General features: G+C 39.8%; 9 non-coding genes across 9 annotated transcripts; 7 read left to right on the plus strand and 2 right to left on the minus strand.

The window, feature by feature from the left end:
* Window positions 1–966: 966 nt before the first annotated feature.
* trnan-guu (transfer RNA asparagine (anticodon GUU)) lies at window positions 967–1,040 on the plus strand. The gene has a single exon. It is a non-coding gene; the product is annotated as a tRNA-Asn (tRNA).
* Window positions 1,041–1,209: 169 nt separating this feature from the next.
* Window positions 1,210–1,282, plus strand: trnak-cuu (transfer RNA lysine (anticodon CUU)). The gene has a single exon. It is a non-coding gene; the product is annotated as a tRNA-Lys (tRNA).
* Window positions 1,283–1,633: 351 nt separating this feature from the next.
* trnak-cuu (transfer RNA lysine (anticodon CUU)) lies at window positions 1,634–1,706 on the plus strand. Its single transcript has one exon. It is a non-coding gene; the product is annotated as a tRNA-Lys (tRNA).
* Window positions 1,707–3,936: 2,230 nt separating this feature from the next.
* On the plus strand, window positions 3,937–4,010 carry trnan-guu (transfer RNA asparagine (anticodon GUU)). Its single transcript has one exon. It is a non-coding gene; the product is annotated as a tRNA-Asn (tRNA).
* Window positions 4,011–4,360: 350 nt separating this feature from the next.
* On the plus strand, window positions 4,361–4,434 carry trnan-guu (transfer RNA asparagine (anticodon GUU)). The gene has a single exon. It is a non-coding gene; the product is annotated as a tRNA-Asn (tRNA).
* Window positions 4,435–4,603: 169 nt separating this feature from the next.
* trnak-cuu (transfer RNA lysine (anticodon CUU)) lies at window positions 4,604–4,676 on the plus strand. Its single transcript has one exon. It is a non-coding gene; the product is annotated as a tRNA-Lys (tRNA).
* Window positions 4,677–5,872: 1,196 nt separating this feature from the next.
* On the plus strand, window positions 5,873–5,945 carry trnak-cuu (transfer RNA lysine (anticodon CUU)). The gene has a single exon. It is a non-coding gene; the product is annotated as a tRNA-Lys (tRNA).
* A 12,069-nt stretch (window positions 5,946–18,014) lies between these two features.
* trnat-agu (transfer RNA threonine (anticodon AGU)) lies at window positions 18,015–18,088 on the minus strand. The gene has a single exon. It is a non-coding gene; the product is annotated as a tRNA-Thr (tRNA).
* Window positions 18,089–18,361: 273 nt separating this feature from the next.
* trnat-cgu (transfer RNA threonine (anticodon CGU)) lies at window positions 18,362–18,435 on the minus strand. The gene has a single exon. It is a non-coding gene; the product is annotated as a tRNA-Thr (tRNA).
* Between the last annotated feature and the right edge of the window lie 171 nt (window positions 18,436–18,606).

Raw genomic sequence — 18,606 nt, forward strand, 5'->3', positions numbered from 1 at the left:
GCCCCACGTTGAGTGTTTCTGTTGCCTCTCTCTCTCAGCAAACTTTCATTAGGGTTTATGTAGCACACCTTTTGAAACAAAGTTCTGCCTTTCTACCACTGTAGGTGACCTCTTACTAAGTCTCTGTGGCACAATCAGTTAGTGCTTTCGGCTGTTAACTGAAAGGTTGGTGGTTCAAGCACACCCAGGGATGAATTAGGCATTTTGCTGCCTTGCAACTACTAACACGTGCACTGGGCATATATCCTGGGCCACATTCTGTCCAGCTTTACAAGATGAAATCAGGATTTAGCAGAAGATTGTCACGGGTAGGGAAGGTATTACTGAAAACAGTGTCTAGCTCTTGAAAGTGCTCCACATCAGCCCGGTTAGCTCATTCGGTAGAGCATGAGACTCTTAATCTCAGGGTTGTGGGTTCGAGCCCAACGCTTGGTGTTCCTGTTACTTTTTTCTCTCTCTCAGCAAACTTACATTAGGGTTCATATAGCAGACCTTTTGAGACAAAGTTCCGCCTTTCACCACTGTCGTTGACCTTTCCCCAAGTCTCTGAGGCACAATAGGTTAGCGTGTTTGGCTGTTAACTGATAGGTTGGTGGTTCAAGCCCACCCAGGGATGAATTAGGCATTTTGCTGCCTTGCAACTGCTAACACGTGCACTGGGCATATATCCAGGGCCACATTCTGTCCAGCATTACAAGATGAAATCAGGATTTAGCAGAAGATTGTCACAGGTAGGGAAGGTATTACTGTAAACGTTGTCTAGCTCTTGAAAGAGCATCTCATCAGCCCGGCTAGCTCAGTCGGTAGAGCATGAGACTCTTAATCTCAGGGTTGTAGGTTCGACCCACACGTTGGGTGTTCCTCTTACTTTTCTCTCTCTCTCAACAAACTTACATTAGGGTTCATATAGCAGACCTTTTGAGACAAAGTTACGCCTTTCTACCACTGTAGGTGATCTTTCCCTAAGTCTCTGTGGCGCAATTGGTTAGCGCGTTCGGCTGTTAACTGAAAGGTTGGTGGTTCAAGCCCACCCAGGGACGAATTAGGCATTTTGCTGCCTTGCAACTGCTAACACGTGCACTGGGCATATATCCAGGGCCACATTCTGTCAAGCATTACAAGATGAAATCAGGATTTAGCAGAACATTGTCACAGGTAGGGAAGGTATTACTGTAAACGGTGTCTAGCTCTTGAAAGAGGTTCTCATCAGCCCGGCTAGCTCAGTCGGTAGAGCATGAGACTCTTAATCTCAGGGTCGTGGGTTCGAGCCCCACGTCGGGCGTTCCTCTTACTTTTCTCTCTCTCTCAACAAACTTACATTAGGGTTCATATAGCAGACCTTTTGAGACAAAGTTACGCCTTTCTACCACTGTAGGTGATCTTTTGCTAAGTCTCTGTGGCGCAATCAGTTAGTGCTTTCGGCTGTTAACTGAAAGGTTGGTGGTTCAAGCCCACCCAGGGACGAATTAGGCATTTTGCTGCCTTGCAACTGCTAACACGTGCACTGGGCATATATTCTGGGCCACATTCTGTCCAGCATTACAAGATGAAATCAGGATTTAGCAGAACATTGTCACAGGTAGGGAAGGTATTACTGTAAACGGCATCTAGCTCTTGAAAGAGCTTCTCATCAGCCTGGCTAGCTCAGTCGGTAGAGCATGAGACTCTTAATCTCAGGGTCGTGGGCTCGAGCCCCACGTTGGGCGTTCCTCTTACTTTTCTCTCTCTCTCAACAAACTTACATTAGGGTTCAAATAGCAGACCTTTTGAGACAAAGTTCTGCCTTTCTACCACTGTAGGTGATCTTTCGCTAAGTCTCTGTGGCGCAATCAGTTAGTGCTTTCGGCTGTTAACTGAAAGGTTGGTGGTTCAAGCACACCCAGGGATGAATTAGGCATTTTGCTGCCTTGCAACTGCTAACACGTGCACTGGGCATATATCCTGGGCCACATTCTGTCCAGCTTTACAAGATGAAATCAGGATTTAGCAGAAGATTGTCACAGGTAGGGAAGGTATTACTGTAAACGGTGTCTAGCTCTTGAAAGGGCTCCTCATCAGCTCGGCTAGTTTAGTCGGTAAAGCATGAGACTCTTAATCTCAAGGTCGTGGGCTCGAGCCCCACGTTGAGTGTTTCTGTTGCCTCTCTCTCTCAGCAAACTTTCATTAGGGTTTATGTAGCACACCTTTTGAAACAAAGTTCTGCCTTTCTAACACTGTAGGTGACGTCTTACTAAGTCTCTGTGGCACAATCAGTTAGTGCTTTCGGCTGTTAACTGAAAGGTTGGTGGTTCAAGCACACCCAGGGATGAATTAGGCATTTTGCTGCCTTGCAACTGCTAACACGTGCACTGGGCATATATCCTGGGCCACATTCTGTCCAGCTTTACAAGATGAAATCAGGATTTAGCAGAAGATTGTCACGGGTAGGGAAGGTATTACTGAAAACAGTGTCTAGCTCTTGAAAGAGCTCCACATCAGCCTGGTTAGCTCATTCGGTAGAGCATGAGACTCTTAATCTCAGGGTTGTGGGCTCGAGCCCCACGTTTGGTGTTCCTGTTACTTTTTTCTCTCTCTCTCTCAGCAAACTTACATTAGGGTTCATATAGCAGACCTTTTGAGACAAAGTTCCGCCTTTCACAACTGTCGTTGACCTTTCCCCAGGTCTCTGTGGCACAATAGGTTAGCGCGTTTGGCTGTTAACTGATAGGTTGGTGGTTCAAGCCCACCCAGGGACGAATAAGGCATTTTGCTGCCTTGCAAATGCTAACACGTGCACTGGGCATATATCCAGGGCCACATTCTGTCCAGCGTTACAAGATGAAATCAGGATTTAGCAGAAGATTGTCACAGGTAGGGAAGGTATTACTGTAAAAAGTGTCTAGCTCTTGAAAGAGCATCACATCAGCCCGGCTAGCTCAGTCGGTAGCGCATGAGACTCTTAATCTCAGGGTCGTAAGTTCGAGCCCCACGTTGGGTGTTCCTCTTACTTTTCTCTCTCTCTCAACAAACTTACTTTAGGGTTCATATAGCAGACCTTTTGAGACAAAGTTACGCCTTTCTACCACTGTAGGTGATCTTCCCCTAAGTCTCTGTGGCGCAATCAGTTAGTGCTTTCGGCTGTTAACTGAAAGGCTGGTGGTTCAAGCCCACCCAGGGATGAATTAGGCATTTTGCTGCCTTGCAACTTCTAAACCGTGGCTGGGCATATATCCTGGGCCACATTATGTTCAGCGTTACAAGATGAAATCAGGAATTAGCAGAAGATTGTCACGGGTAGGGAAGGGATAACTGTAAAGGGTGTCTAGCTCTTGAAAGGGCTCCTCATCAGCTCGGCTAGTTTAGTTGGTAGAGCATGAGACTCTTAATCTCAGGGTCGTGGATTCGAGCCCCACGTTGGGTGTTCCTATTACTTTTTTCTCTCTCTCTCTCAGCAAACTTTCATTAGGGTTTATGTAGCACACCTTTTGAAACAAAGTTCTGCCTTTCTACCACTGTAGGTGACCTCTTACTAAGTCTCTGTGGCACAATCAGTTAGTGCTTTCGGCTGTTAACTGAAAGGTTGGTGGTTAAAGCACACCCAGGGATGAATTAGGCATTTTGCTGCCTTGCAACTGCTAACACGTGCACTGGGCATATATCCTGGGCCACATTCTGTCCAGCTTTACAAGATGAAATCAGGATTTAGCAGAAGATTGTCACGGGTAGGGAAGGTATTACTGTAAAGGGTGTCTAGCTCTTGAAAGGGCTCCTCATCAGCTCGGCTAGTTTAGTTGGTAGAGCATGAGACTCTTAATCTCAGGGTCGTGGATTCGAGCCCCACGTTGGGCGTTCCTGTTACTTTTCTCTCTCTCTCAACAAACTTACATTACGGTTCATATAGCAGACCTTTTGAGACAAAGTTACGCCTTTCTACCACTGTAGGTGATTTTTCCCTAAGTCTCTGTGGCGCAATTGGTTAGCGTGTTCGGCTGTTAACTGAAAGGTTGGTGGTTCAAGCCCACCCAGGGACGAATTAGGCATTTTGCTGCCTTGCAACTGCTAACACGTGCACTGGGCATATATCCAGGGCCACATTCTGTCCAGCGTTACAAGATGAAATCAGGATTTAGCAGAAGATTGTCACAGGTAGGGAAGGTATTACTATAAACGGCGTCTAGCTCTTGAAAGAGCATCTCATCAGCCCGGCTAGCTCAGTCGGTAGCGCATGAGACTCTTAATCTCAGGGTCGTGGGTTCGAGCCCCACGTTCGGTGTTCCTCTTACTTTTCTCTCTCTCTCAACAAACTTACATTACGGTTCATATAGCAGACCTTTTGAGACAAAGTTACGCCTTTCTACCACTGTAGGTGGTCTTTCACTAAGTCTCTGTGGCGCAATTGGTTAGCGCGTTCGGCTGTTAACTGAAAGGTTGGTGGTTCAAGCCCACCCAGGGACGAATTAGGCATTTTGCTGCCTTGCAACTGCTAACACGTGCACTGGGCATATATCCAGGGCCACATTCTGTCCAGCATTACAAGATGAAATCAGGATTTAGCAGAACATTGTCACAGGTGGGGAAGGTATTACTGTAAACGGTGTCTAGCTCTTGAAAGAGCTTCTCATCAGCCCGGCTAGCTCAGTCGGTAGAGCATGAGACTCTTAATCTCAGGGTCGTGGGTTCGAGCCCCATGTTGGGCGTTCCTGTTACTTTTCTCTCTCTCTCAACAAACTTACATTAGGGTTCATATAGCAGACCTTTTGAGACAAAGTTCTGCCTTTCTACCACTGTAGGTGATGTTTCACTAAGTCTCTGTGGCGCAATCAGTTAGTGCTTTCGGCTGTTAACTGAAAGGTTGGTGGTTCAAGCACACCCAGGGATGAATTAGGCATTTTGCTGCCTTGCAACTGCTAACACGTGCACTGGGCATATATCCTGGGCCACATTCTGTCCAGCTTTACAAGATGAAATCAGGATTTAGCAGAAGATTGTCACAGGTAGGGAAGGTATTTCTGTAAACGGTGTCTAGCTCTTGAAAGGGCTCCTCATCAGCTCGGCTAGTTTAGTCGGTAAAGCTTGAGACTCTTAATCTCAAGGTCGTGGGCTCGAGCCCCACGTTGAGTGTTTCTGTTGCCTCTCTCTCTCAGCAAACTTTCATTAGGGTTTATGTAGCACACCTTTTGAAACAAAGTTCTGCCTTTCTACCACTGTAGGTGACCTCTTACTAAGTCTCTGTGGCACAATCAGTTAGTGCTTTCGGCTGTTAACTGAAAGGTTGGTGGTTCAAGCACACCCAGGGATGAATTAGGCATTTTGCTGCCTTGCAACTGCTAACACGTGCACTGGGCATGTATCCTGGGCCACATTCTGTCCAGCTTTACAAGATGAAATCAGGATTTAGCAGAAAATTGACACGGGTAGGGAAGGTATTACCGAAAACAGTGTCTAGCTCTTGAAAGAGCTCCACATCAGCCCGGTTAGCTTATCGGTAGAGCATGAGACTCTTAATCACAGGGTTGTGGGTTCGAGCCCCACGTTTGGTGTTCCTGTTACTTTTTTCTCTCTCTCTCTCAGCAAACTTACATTAGGGTTCATATAGCAGACCTTTTGAGACAAAGTTCCGCCTTTCACAACTGTCGTTGACCTTTCCCCAGGTCTCTGTGGCACAATAGGTTAGCGCGTTGGCTGTTAACTGATAGGTTGGTGGTTCAAGCCCACCCAGGGACGAATTAGGCATTTTGCTGCCTTGCAAATGCTAACACGTGCACTGGGCATATATCCAGGGCCACATTCTGTCCAGCGTTACAAGATGAAATCAGGATTTAGCAGAAGATTGTCACAGGTAGGGAAGGTATTACTGTAAACGGTGTCTAGCTCTTGAAAGAGCTTCTCATTAGCCCGGCTAGCTCAGTCGGTAGAGCATGAGACTCTTAATCTCAGGGTCGTGGGTTCGAGCCCCACGTTGGGCGTTCCTCTTAATTTTCTCTCTCTCTCAACAAACTTACATTAGGGTTCATATAGCAGACCTTTTGAGACAAAGTTACGCCTTTCTACCACTGTAGGTGATCTTTCCCTAAGTCTCTGTGGCGCAGTTGGTTAGCGCGTTCGGCTGTTAATGTAGTGGTGTCTTGGTTTTTCTCTTACTAAATCAAACTCAGTCAGGAGGTTATGAATATCAGAAGAATATACTTTATTGTCAACAACAAAGGAGAACTTTCAGGAGACCCCCAGTAGCATCTCTGTCTGAAAAATTCTAACTCACTCATCTTCTGGCCTTACTTAAATACCCTTTTACATCCGTTGTTTTCCTTTGTTCTCCATATATTACACAAGATCCCTCCTAGTTTAACCCTTGACCCCAAATTCCATCCCTGTCATCTGTTTTTGTCTTAGTTCTACATATATCACACAAATTCCACTTAGGTTAACCGCTGACCTCAATTTCCACCTAGGTTAACCCCTGACCCAAACCTGGTAACTATATAACTTATCCATTTCTTGTGATATGGTAATTCTTCTAATGGGTATGCAAGTCTACAAGCAGATTATACACATACAATTTGAATACATATATTAACTTCACACTTTAAAGAGTATAAAATCCACTTCATATAATCCCTCCTCTTAAGACTTCAAGTCTTAATCTTCTTGCTTTTGGCCCATAGTGCAACTCCATGATCTAGCCCTTAGCCATATTACCTAATGACAAATATATGTCACAGTATTATTACAAATGACCAGATCATGTAATTGCACTTTGGAATAGAATCAAACCAAACATCTATGTCCTGATTTGACAAGAACATAGTAAAAGACTTGATTCTATTTTGTTATCATAAAAAGTAATATTTTAAGCATACAAATGGTTATACATTTGCTTCTGGGGGTCATGATTATCTAACATACAGTAAAGAATAAAACTAAAACACTACAAAAAATAAAAATCCACATGCACAATTTCATAATATATGGTCATAACATAATATTCTAATCTAACATCCACACACATAATCCGTAGAGTACGTTGATCTTCAGCCCAGATACTTTGCGTATTGTAGAGAGCCGCCGTTTTGGGGTAGAGGTTGTCTAGCACTTAACACCCAAGGCATGGATCCTCTTCATCATCCTCTTCTTCTAAACTATAAAAATTTTTAGCACTAGTTCATCTTTTTGAATCTAAATCTGGCACATACTTGCGAGCATTCTTTTTTCGTTCTGGCCTTAAAAGTGTTGATAGAGACTTTATGTTGAGAGTCTATAACCTGAAGTTGTAGTGATTATCATCACTTGAATTTGTGGCACCTTCTGTATTTCTCACTCAGGTATATAATCAGAATTACTCTTTTAACTGTTCTGATGAACTGCTTCTGCCACACTTTGCAATTCGTTGGTTTGAGCTTTGGGATTTTCTGCCTCCTCTGTTTCCCGTTAACTTTCTCTTGTTGGAGCTTTTTCCTTTGGCTGTCTTGTGCTGTGGTCCCGATGGTATCCAGTTGATGGCATCCCCCTTTGGTAACCTTGGCATAAGGTCCATTTCTCCTGATTACACTCCACTCTCTCCAGAACACCTCAGATATACTCGATCACCGGATTAATCTCCTGCTTCTGGTCTTTTTTGGTTTCCTGTACAGATATCGCTTTGCACATGACAGTTAGTTTCCTCATAAAAGACCAAACTTCTTTCCAATGCATTAGAAATGTTCTCCAAACATTCCACAAGGTTAAATACAAGATTACATGCAAGGGTCGACCCAATAGTATTTCATGCAATGTTAGTTGCTTGTTTCTGTCAGTTTTCATGCAATCACTTATTAATGCAAAAGGTAACAAATCAATCCAGTTGAGTTTATCATTTTAACATAGTTTGTTAAACTAGGCCTTGATGAATCATCTTTAGCTCTTTCAATCATTCCTTACAATTATGTGTAATTTCTCAATTTTCTTTATTTCCAATACTTTATCAATTCATTTATTTATCTATTCACTGAATTATATATCCACTTATTTATCTACTTAATTACCTTTATTCACTTTAATTGACTTTAATTACTTTAATTTGTTTTTAAATGCAGACACATTATTTGAACTTTCTTCAGAGGTTATTCCAAATCTGAGACTTCTCTTGTCTTAAATGTAATAACTGTTCCTTCTTCCCTGTTCTGCTGATGGAATTACCTTCACTCATCTACCAAAACTGTCATGCCCAAAAGTTTGTATCTCTTGCCCTAAGCTAATTTTATCATTTCACAACATCCACAATCAAGTTCTTGAATATCCCCTTAAGCCTATTGCTGATCTTTTACTCACATTCTACTTTGCACAAATGTCACATGTGGACAACAATTCACTAATCACTGCATTCAAAAAGGCGATCATTATCCTTGGTGCTCAATTTTCTTTACCATTTCACCCTTGATTCAAACCATGTACATCTCAAATGCCAATCTATTAAAATGCTGTTGCCTCAACAATCTGTTCTTTGTATGTATTACATAAATCTTATTTGTCTTTTTTGTTCACCTCTAATGCTACATATATTGTTCATAGATACTAGTATGTTGTTTAATTTCCACTATCATCTAATTGAGGTTGTGACTCTATACTAGTGTTAGACCTGCTACCCTATTTTCTTTAATGTCAAATCAATTTCTTATTTATCAGCTTATCAGTTATTATTGCATCTGGACTAGATACAGAATCTTGTTAACACTAAACCTGTCATCCCTAAAAAATGTTATTTATGTCTTTTACTTAGCTTGAACTAGATGTACCTGCAGATAACTAAATTCTACACGTCTTTTTTACCTTAAGTGTAACCAAGTGTCTACCCTCCTCTGATAATTAACTGAACAGAAATCAATTACTTTAAAATATTTGGCATCTAAACAAAAAATTTAAGTACAGTGCGTGTTAGGACCTCTGCTAAGAAATTCTCTATCACTGACTGTTCTTAAATCATAAATTTTACAACATCTAGTTTTGCCTGTTTTGACTAATGCCATCATCAAAAATTAAATTTTAATCAAATTAAAATAAAATCCATTTTATTAGTTACCTACACAATCACAACCAAATTAGAAATGCCATAACATATTTAAATGTTTCTAATATTGCTATGTTCTCAAAAGTTTCAACAATGCCTATTCCAGCATATAACAGACCTGCATCTGGTTTAATTTTTTATTAATCCTCCCTATGCTGGCTAATTTTGTTTTCCCTTAATGTCCTGAACTGTTAATCATTATTAAAACTTGACACCTAAGTAATTTCTTATTTCTGAGCTATTTATTTTGCATTTTATATTAATTAGCATTTTTCACTTTTCAGCATTTTCAGCTCCAATTCCTTCCTGCTTTCACATCACACTGTTTGTACATACATTTTTTGTTGTAATTTTCTACCAGTTGACTGAAAAATCACTGGATTTCTTTATAGGTTCCTCTCTATCTGATCTGATTATTCATCTTTAGTCCTTAATCCTTTTTGCTTTTAATTATTTCTTCACATATGTAAAACAACCTATTTTCTGTTTTTAAACACTTTTCTCTTTCAAATATTCTTTTAGTACATTTAGAATTGTTCTTTTTTGACCTATTCAGTACTGTGAGTTCATTTCACTTTTTTTTTTCATTCCCTTCAAATATAAATCACTTTTCTGTCTTAATCTCTGACATAATTTTTCTCTCAAATCTTGGTTTAGTTTACTCAAAATAAGTTTTCCCTAATTTTTAACTTAAATATTTAATTCCATCAACTTCTAACCCAAATTATTTTTTGTGTTATAAAAGCTGTCTCTTTTTCTTTTATTAGTCACCACCGTGCATTATAATTTGTCCTCCTATGTTCAATAATCTCTGAATTAACCTATGAAAATGAACCAAAATAATTTAACATTCTTCATAATTTATCATTTCAACATTACACATTTAAAGTTTCATCGTACATTATCATCTAAGACTTTTCTTACAGTTTACATGATACTTTTCTTTTTATCATATTGACAGGAGTCTGATTTGATACAAGAATGGGTAGCTACACTTTTGCTCTTATTTTTGCCCTCTGAGTGGTCACATTGTACTCAATTTGGACTATAGGTCGACTGCTTTGAGATGGACTGCCAGACTCCCCCTCCTCACACCCTGAGAAGACAACTGGTTCATAGATTGGTGTAGTCTTTTCTGTGGTGTCCATATCAGGGCACAGTGTTTCCCCCTTCTCTCTTAGTGCTGGCTTCTTTTCTTTTGTTGAGCTGATGTAAAGTTCTGGTGGAGCGCTTTTTCTCTTTGATCAGTTCATCATTAGCTTGTTTGCCTCTTTTTAGTGTCTCTGAACATAAATAGCCTTTCCAGTCCTCAGTAATTCCTGGGCATGCAGTGTCTGCCTCACTGCTTTCACAAATGTCCACAGCCAACAGTTTGTCCATTGTGTTTTTCAAACACCTTTTCCATTTGCCAGTGCACTCAGAGATGTCTAGTAGATAAGAGACCACAGTCCCCCAAAGTCCATCCCTTTGTCCTCTTAATTAATATTTGGAATTTAGCTCATGACCTATAAAAGTCTTTCCTTCTTTCCCATTTTTTTCCATCAAATGGAGACTCCTCTCATCTATTTTTCCTCTTTACGGTTTTAACAGTTTATTTTTCTCTAATTCATAATCATTTTATCATATGTAAATATGTTTAATTTTCTATTTCTTTAGTGTTATTCTAATTATTTTCTTTAGCTCCATATTATGCTTTACTTTACATTTCTCCTCATCTATGCTAGTGTTCCTTTACTAACCAGTCATTTTTACATCGAATTTTACTTTCCCTAACATTTTCCATACTCAGTTTCTATTTTCTCACTGCTTGCATTAAATGTTTCTTCTGTTTGCCATTTGTCATTATCTTATCTTTTATTTTCTCTGCCACGTATTTTAGTATTGCATTTTTTATTTCCATATCTGTTTTTCCATACTTGTTTTAATTCAGTAGTATTACATGGTGGCCCAATATCTGATATAACCATTCAAAATCATTACTGCTATAGCTCAGGGTTCATATTATTAATTAAATTCACCTATTTATTTACTAAAAGCATTTTTCATTTTTGAAGTGCAATGCATAATTATCAATTTAGCTTCTTACTGCATAAACTTTTACATGTATTAATCTTTTAAACTCACTCTAAAACATTCTTTAACATTTACCTAGCTTCTATGATTTTCATCTGAATCACTGTACTTTACTACAAATAAATGATATAGCTGACTTTGAGAAAGATGACAAAACATTTTTTCCCTTAAATCCAATCAAATTCTCTAAAGTTAATTCTTTCTTCAAAATGTTACTGCTTTTTTATTTTTTATCTTATCTGTTCACTGTACCTATATTGTAAGCATATTTTAAACATCTAATTTTATCTATGAAACAGTGAACTTATTTTTTTTCTATTTTATTCTCAATCAAAGACCTAACTTATATGTTATTCATTCATATTTATTTAGTAAATCTATTTGTTTATTTAATACATTCTTTTACTCCATACTTTCTTTGTCTCTATATATATTGATCACTATGGCTTCATTTATTCTTTTTCATTAGTAAAGTTTCAAACTCTTTTCTATATAATATAACTCTATTATTAGTACTTTCTCATTTCATTTATCTTACTATACTACTTTATAATTTGTCTATTCATTAATAACTTATATTCTATCCAAATTATGTTAAAGTCTATGTCATTATTTTATCTATAGTTTGATCTCCTCTCATTAACTCTCCTCTTCTCTGTTTCCCTAGTGCTGTAAATAGGCACTCTATTGTTCACACATGGACACCATAAATCTCTCTCTTACCCCCATCCTGGAGCAGACTGTCTTTCACTCATTGCTATGTCAGGAGTTTAAGTTTACTCTGCCTATTGTTCTTTTTTTAACATATTCAAACTTAAAACACAAAGATAATTTCAGAAAAATGTTTAACTATTATATTCTTCTGCTTTTTACTCTGTGTCTTTCAAATGCAACATGTTCCATTAGTTTTGATTTAAGAGACTCCTCTCTTTATATCATAATCTCTTCTCTTAAACTGCATCAATCACTATTCCTATTGTTCTTTAAATCACACCACACATATGCAGCCCTCCTTTTATATTATAATATACTATAATCATTATTTTAACCTACTCCTTATTGAAAACATACTTTTAAACACATTCACACTTCTAATCTTATTACTTTTCCTCTTCTCATTCACTCCTCTCCTCCACTCAGTGTAACAGGAGCTGCATCCCCCATCCTCATTCCATTCAAGGAGGAGGAAGGCAGTCTTCTCTGCCCACCAATGTGGACTATTTTGCCACAATCTGAAGCAGCAAATACACAAAAACTTCAATTAAATAAATACTCTACACTACACTCCTCTTGAGTGACCTGTCCGAGCAGCCCTCTAACCTTAGAGCGGTAACCACAGGCTTTCGCCTACCCATGCAGCCCTTTGTTTATCTCCTCAAACAAAGCGGTATCGTAGGTCTTAGCGCGCATCTCTCTACTTTAATCTGCTTTAATCTCTTAACTGTTACCACACATTAAGGACTCTCTCTTAAAACTTATAAATGCTCTATGCATTTCTTACATCATTATTAATTTCCCAAATCTGGGTAACAGTTACTAGTTAATGTTTATCCTATCCATCAAGGCCCACTTAGGAAAACACAGATCATTTGCATACCTTACTCTGCTTTAATCTCTTAACTGTCACCACACATTGAAGACTCTCTCTTAAAACCTATAAATGCTCTATGCATATCTTATATCATTAATAATTTCCCAAATCTGAGTAACAGTTACTAGTTAATGTTTATCCTATCCATCAAGGCCCTCTTAGGAAAACACAGATCATTTGCATGCAAATTACTCTTTTTCTTCTGTTATTCAAAACCCCTTTTTTCTTTAATATCTTTTTTACATTTACTTTTAATTCTTTAAAGCTGGAGAAACAGTTCAAGTGTATTTACCTGTACAAGCAGGTCCTGACAGAAAAAACACAAACTAATAAGCAAAAAGTCGCTTACCGTTTTTTATTGTGGCCACATATTTGTGTTTTCTCTCCAGTCCAGCATGCACAGTAACACCAGTCCTGCTCCTTTCCAGCCCACCCAGAGGGACGCCAAATGTAGTGATTTTCTTGGTTTTTCTCTTACTAAATCAAACTCAGTCTGGAGGTTATGAATATCAGAAGAATATACTTTATTGTCGACAACAAAGGAGAACTTTCAGGAGACCCCCAGTAGCATCTCTGTCTGAAAAATTCTGTCTCACTCAAATTATAGCCTGTTTAAATAGTCTTCTACACCAGTTTTTTTCTTTGTTCTCCATATGTTACACAAGATCCCTCCTACTTTAACCCTTGACCCCAAATTCCACCTCTGTCATCAGTTTTTCCCTTATTTCTACATATGTCACACAAATTCCACCTAGGTTAACCCCTGACCCAAACCTGGTAACTATATATCTTATCCATCTATACGTCTTTGTTTACACATGTGTTGCTCTATTCTTATCCATTTCCTGAGACACCTTAGTTGCTTACTCAGGCTTTCTCCCGCTCTCTTCTCATCCACTTCTCGTGACCCTTAGTGGTTTCCTCAGGCCCTTTCCCCTTACATAACACTTTAATTGTTTTAATGGTAGGTAAATCTACAAGCAGATTATACACATATAATTTGAATATATAGATTAACTTCACACTTTAAAGAGTATAAAATCCACTTCAAGAGTCTTTTAGATGTGCCAGGACCAACCGCTCGAAGCACTTCATGATGATGGGTGTGAGTACTACAGGGCGGTAGTCATTCAGGCATGTTGGGCTGGAGTGTTTGGGCACTGGCACAATAGAGGTGGTTTTAAACCATGTTGGCACAGCTGCTAGGTTAAGCGACAGGTTGAAAATGTCTGTGAATACCCCAGCGAGCTGTTCTGCACATGCTTTGAAGACTTGCCCAGGAATACCGTCTGGTCCAGCAGCCTTACGCACATTGATCCGACTCAGTGCGTTGTGTACTTCTGAGGAGGTGAGTGTGATAGGTGAGTGGTCGGTGGAGGAAGTGATCCTGATGTAGGGTTTTTTATTGTCTCTTTCAAAGCAGGCATAAAAGTCATTTAGCTCGTTCAGGAAGGAGACGTCTGTGGGTGTGGACTGGCTGGGTGTGTAGTTGGTGATGGCCTGGATGCCCTGCCACGTGCGCCAAGGATCAGAGTTGGAAAAGTGCTCCTCTAGCTTTAGCTTGTAACAGTGCTTGGCCTTTTTGATGCCCCTCGTCAGATTAGCCCTGGAAGTGCTGTAGGCCTGTGCATCGCCTGATCTGAAGGCAGTGTTGCGTGCTTTCAGCAGGAGGAGCACCTCCTTGTTTATTCATGGCTTCTGATTCGGGTATGTAGTGATCTGTTTCTGGGTTGTAACACTGTCTATGGTGGTGTTGATATATTCCAGAACAGAGGAAGTGTAACTGTCAATGTCTGTGTGAAAGCCATGTGTGGCCTGGGAAGCAAACATACCCCAGTCTGTGTGTTGAAACCTGTCCTGTAGTGTGGAGTCTACCCCATCTTTGTGTAAACATAGTCTAATGTTTTAGACCAAAAACAAGACCTAAACAACAGAATAGTTACTAGTAACTATTAAAATTAGTACTAGTATCTAATAAATAAAAACTATATATTTAATAAGTACTATCTAATGAATAAGTACTAGTATCTAATAAAATAAACCAGTGTCTAATGAGTAAGCACTTGTATATTTTGAAAACTCTAGTATTTAATTAATAGCACAAGTATTTAATTTAAAAGATATCTGAAAAATAAGCACAAGTAACATGAAAAAAGACACTAGTATGGCAGGGCTCGAAATTGCGACCATTTTGCTCACATATGTGCCCGAAATTTTATCTATGCGACCTCAAAATAAATTTGGGAGCATTTGTGCAAGTGCAAGAATGTGTTGTGTGCGACAGTTTTACTTTGCAAAATGTTCACCACATGCGCGAATTCGGGAGACATTCATGCTGAATGCATCTCTGTGCTTGAAACGGGAAACGCAGCGCTCAGGAATGGTTTAAAACAGTTGTCATGTCAACTTGCTGCAGTAAACAAAGCCAAGTCCGTAATCCTTGCCCCGCCTTCGCGCTCTTCTTATTGGCCCACTGCTCTAGCACTGAAATATCAGCTGTCAATCACTCAGTTAAACGGACATCGCAAACGGGCCTACACTGTTTAAACCAATATCGCTACTCATGAAAAGACCGGTATTGCTATTAACATGACGTATGCATATAATAAGGTGCAGTACATGTTAAAAGCATCAGTGCAGTATCAGACAGCACCCGTGAGAACAGCACAGTTATATCGTTAACAGATTTATTCATGTCAAGCAGTGCGTGCAGGGCCGGTGGGCGCTCTGTGTATCTTTTGGACACTCAGTTATGTTATAAAATGTATTTTCTTGAGATGATGGGACGAGACATATTTTCCTCACGCTTGCATTTATACTGTTGATTTCAAATGCAATTAATATGTTTGTATAAAACTTGTAGTAATGATGCTTATAATTGGTGGGTGCGACTACATTTTTGCTGATGCGCCTACATTTTTAAAGTTATGAGTACCGGTGCTACCAAGCAAAAAGGTTAATTTCGAGCCCTGCTAATGGGTGATGCTAGTGGGTTGCACCTTATCTCACAGCAAGAAGTACAGGTGAATTGAGCATGATAAAATTGACTGTAGTGTATGAGTCTCTGAATAAGTGAGTGTGCTTCCCAGTGATGGGTTGTTGTTGGAAGGGCATCTGCTATGTAAAACATACGCTGGATAAGTTGGTGGTTCATTCCACTGTGGCAACCCCAGATTACAGTTTTTTTTCATTTGTTTTGCCACAAATTTCAGAACCCTGTTATCAATTTTCAAAACTCGAAACATTCACTACTTTAAACACAGACTCTCCAGTGTTCAATACTCTGCATGCTGCATTTATTTCCTTTAAGAAGTCTTGCATTTGAAGGATCATTGGTTCACATAATCCTGTTATCATACAAATACTACAGGAACAAACTTTAGATCACCAGCACACAAGATGCACATTGTTACAATAAACAATCTTTTACAGTCATTTTTGTTTAAAATATATGATACAGGTTTCATAATGGTTTATACATAAGTGTAGAGGGAACAGTACAGACAGTGGATACACTAAACTAAGTTTATTCCAACGCAATCTCATGGCAATTCGTAACTTTTTGATTTAGTGGCTAATTCTCATTCCATCATAATGTAGGTTTACTGTCATTTTTTTCTCACTGCAATTCCCCATATAGAAAGCTGATATATGGCATGATATATGGCAACATATGGAAATTACAACTGGTCTCGACATACTGTATTTAAAATCTCATAATAGTCAATAATTTGTCAAAATCCCTGTTTACATTTTTTTCAGCCATATCACGTGTGTGTGTGTGTGTATGTGTGTGCATAAAGAGGCTCTTGTACAACAAATCCAAAAGGCTTGATCTCAACAATAGCTGATAGTCACTTTTGCTGGAACTTCATTCCAGGGTCTCCTGTTTACAAGACAGGCACTTTGACCAACTAAGCTACAGCGTCAAACGACCTTGACAGGGGCTCATTTTTTAATTGAAAAAAGAAAAATAACTAACAACTGTAGCGCTGCATGCACTCTTAACAAAAACCACCCTGGCACCTGTACATTAGGCACTGCTGGGATTTGAACCCTGGATCTCCTGTTAACAAGACAGACGCTTTGACCAACTAAGCCACAGCTGAAAAGAAGGCAGGACGTTTTTGCACACAGAGACTAAAAATACACATTGAGTCTAAAAATCGCAAGCAAAGAAGTTGTTTAACTCTATTTGTCACAGTATTCATTACGCCTCAAAGCTATACAATTTTATAAATCGATCCGGCAAGCTATATAAAACAAGCACACGACAGGCTTACAAGACAGGCTCTTTGACCAGCTAAGCCACAGCGCCACAGAAATTCACTGTTAGAAACATTTGCCCAATAACAAAAATCAAAGGAGAAAAAACAATACACAACAAAAACCAGCATGTCAGGATGCAGAAAATGCAGACAAGATGGACATGGTCTTTTAGAGTCTGGAGGATCATGTCTCAAACCTGACCGTTAACCTGGCCTCTGTTCAAGATGTGTGAATTTATTTTTATTTAATCTATCCTTAATCATGTGTTAAGTGTTTTTTGGAACCTCCAGTTTCATTACATCCAAACCCAGCGTCAGCTCGGAAAATGGAAATCAGGACAAACATATGCTATCGGCCATTGAAAGAGTTTCAGATCAGAAAGCCACTCTCCCATAATCTGAGGGAAAGGTGCAGTTTGGATTTGAACCTAGCACCTGCTGTTCCCAAGACAGGTGCTCTGGCCAACTTAGTCTTAACACTAAAAGAAAAAACCTCTGGATACGATACTTCCAAACGCAGTTTCATCTAAGACAGTGGGGGGAAAGCAAAATTTACTATGCTTTCTACTCAGTTCCTTTGCACATGCATAAAGAGGCTCTTGTACGACAAATCTAAAAGGCGTGATCTCAACAATAGGTGGCAGTTACTTTTCCCCAAAACCACAGGTTGCCTTCGAGTCATTCCTCAAGCCCACTAGGCCCTACACTGTTTTCTAATCTCCCTTATTTAAAACAGCTCAATTTAGTCATCGGCTTTATTGTAGAGTACCCCTAGTATCTGAGCCTGCACTGCGCAATGAAAGAAAGAAGCAAAACGGGATGGACAGATGCCTAAAATGTTAGAAACGCACCACACCTTAAGTCAGTGAAGATAAAGAGCCAAGCTTGCGACTCTGGTGGAACTAGAACCCACAACCTTTGAACGGCTCAGCTCACAGCCTAGAAGTCCAATGCACTATCCATTGCGCCACAGAGCCTGGGTGCTCTGCTGCTTCTAGCACTGTTGCACAGAAAACACTTTTTAGTACTTTCTGGCCCATGAACAAATGGCCAACTGTCAACAAGGCACTGCTGGGATTCGAACCCAGGATCTCCTGTTTACTAGACAGGCGCTTTGACCAACTAAGCCACAGCGCCAAACAACTGTGGAAGGGGCTAATTGTTTAATTCGAAAAAAGAAAAAAAAACTAACAACGGTAGCGCTGCATGTGTCAATGTCTGGACTTGAAATATTAAAGTCCAATTGGTTAGGCATTACCACACTATGCTTTATAAAGCCATCGTCCAAAGCCCTCTTGAACGAGCAGCGTTCTTAAGGATTTGAGTTTTGTTAAGAAACCGACTGCTAAACATCCCGCTGCATAAACACTCATTACTCTTAACAAAAAGCAACCGTGGCACCCATACATTAGGCACTGCTGGGATTTGAACCCAGGATCTCCTGTTTACGAGACAGGCGCTTTGACCAGCTAAGCCACAGCGCCACAAAAACTCGCTGTAAGAGACATTTGCCTGATAACAAAAATCGAAGTAGAAAAAAATAATACACAACAAAAACCAGCATGTCAGGATGCAGAAAATGCTGACAAAACGGACGTGGTCTTTTAGAGTCTGGATGATCATGTCTCAAACCTGACCGGTAACCTGGCCTCTGT

This window comes from Danio rerio, chromosome 4, assembly GCF_049306965.1.
Source record: "Danio rerio strain Tuebingen ecotype United States chromosome 4, GRCz12tu, whole genome shotgun sequence".
Taxonomy (NCBI): Eukaryota; Metazoa; Chordata; class Actinopteri; order Cypriniformes; family Danionidae; genus Danio; species Danio rerio.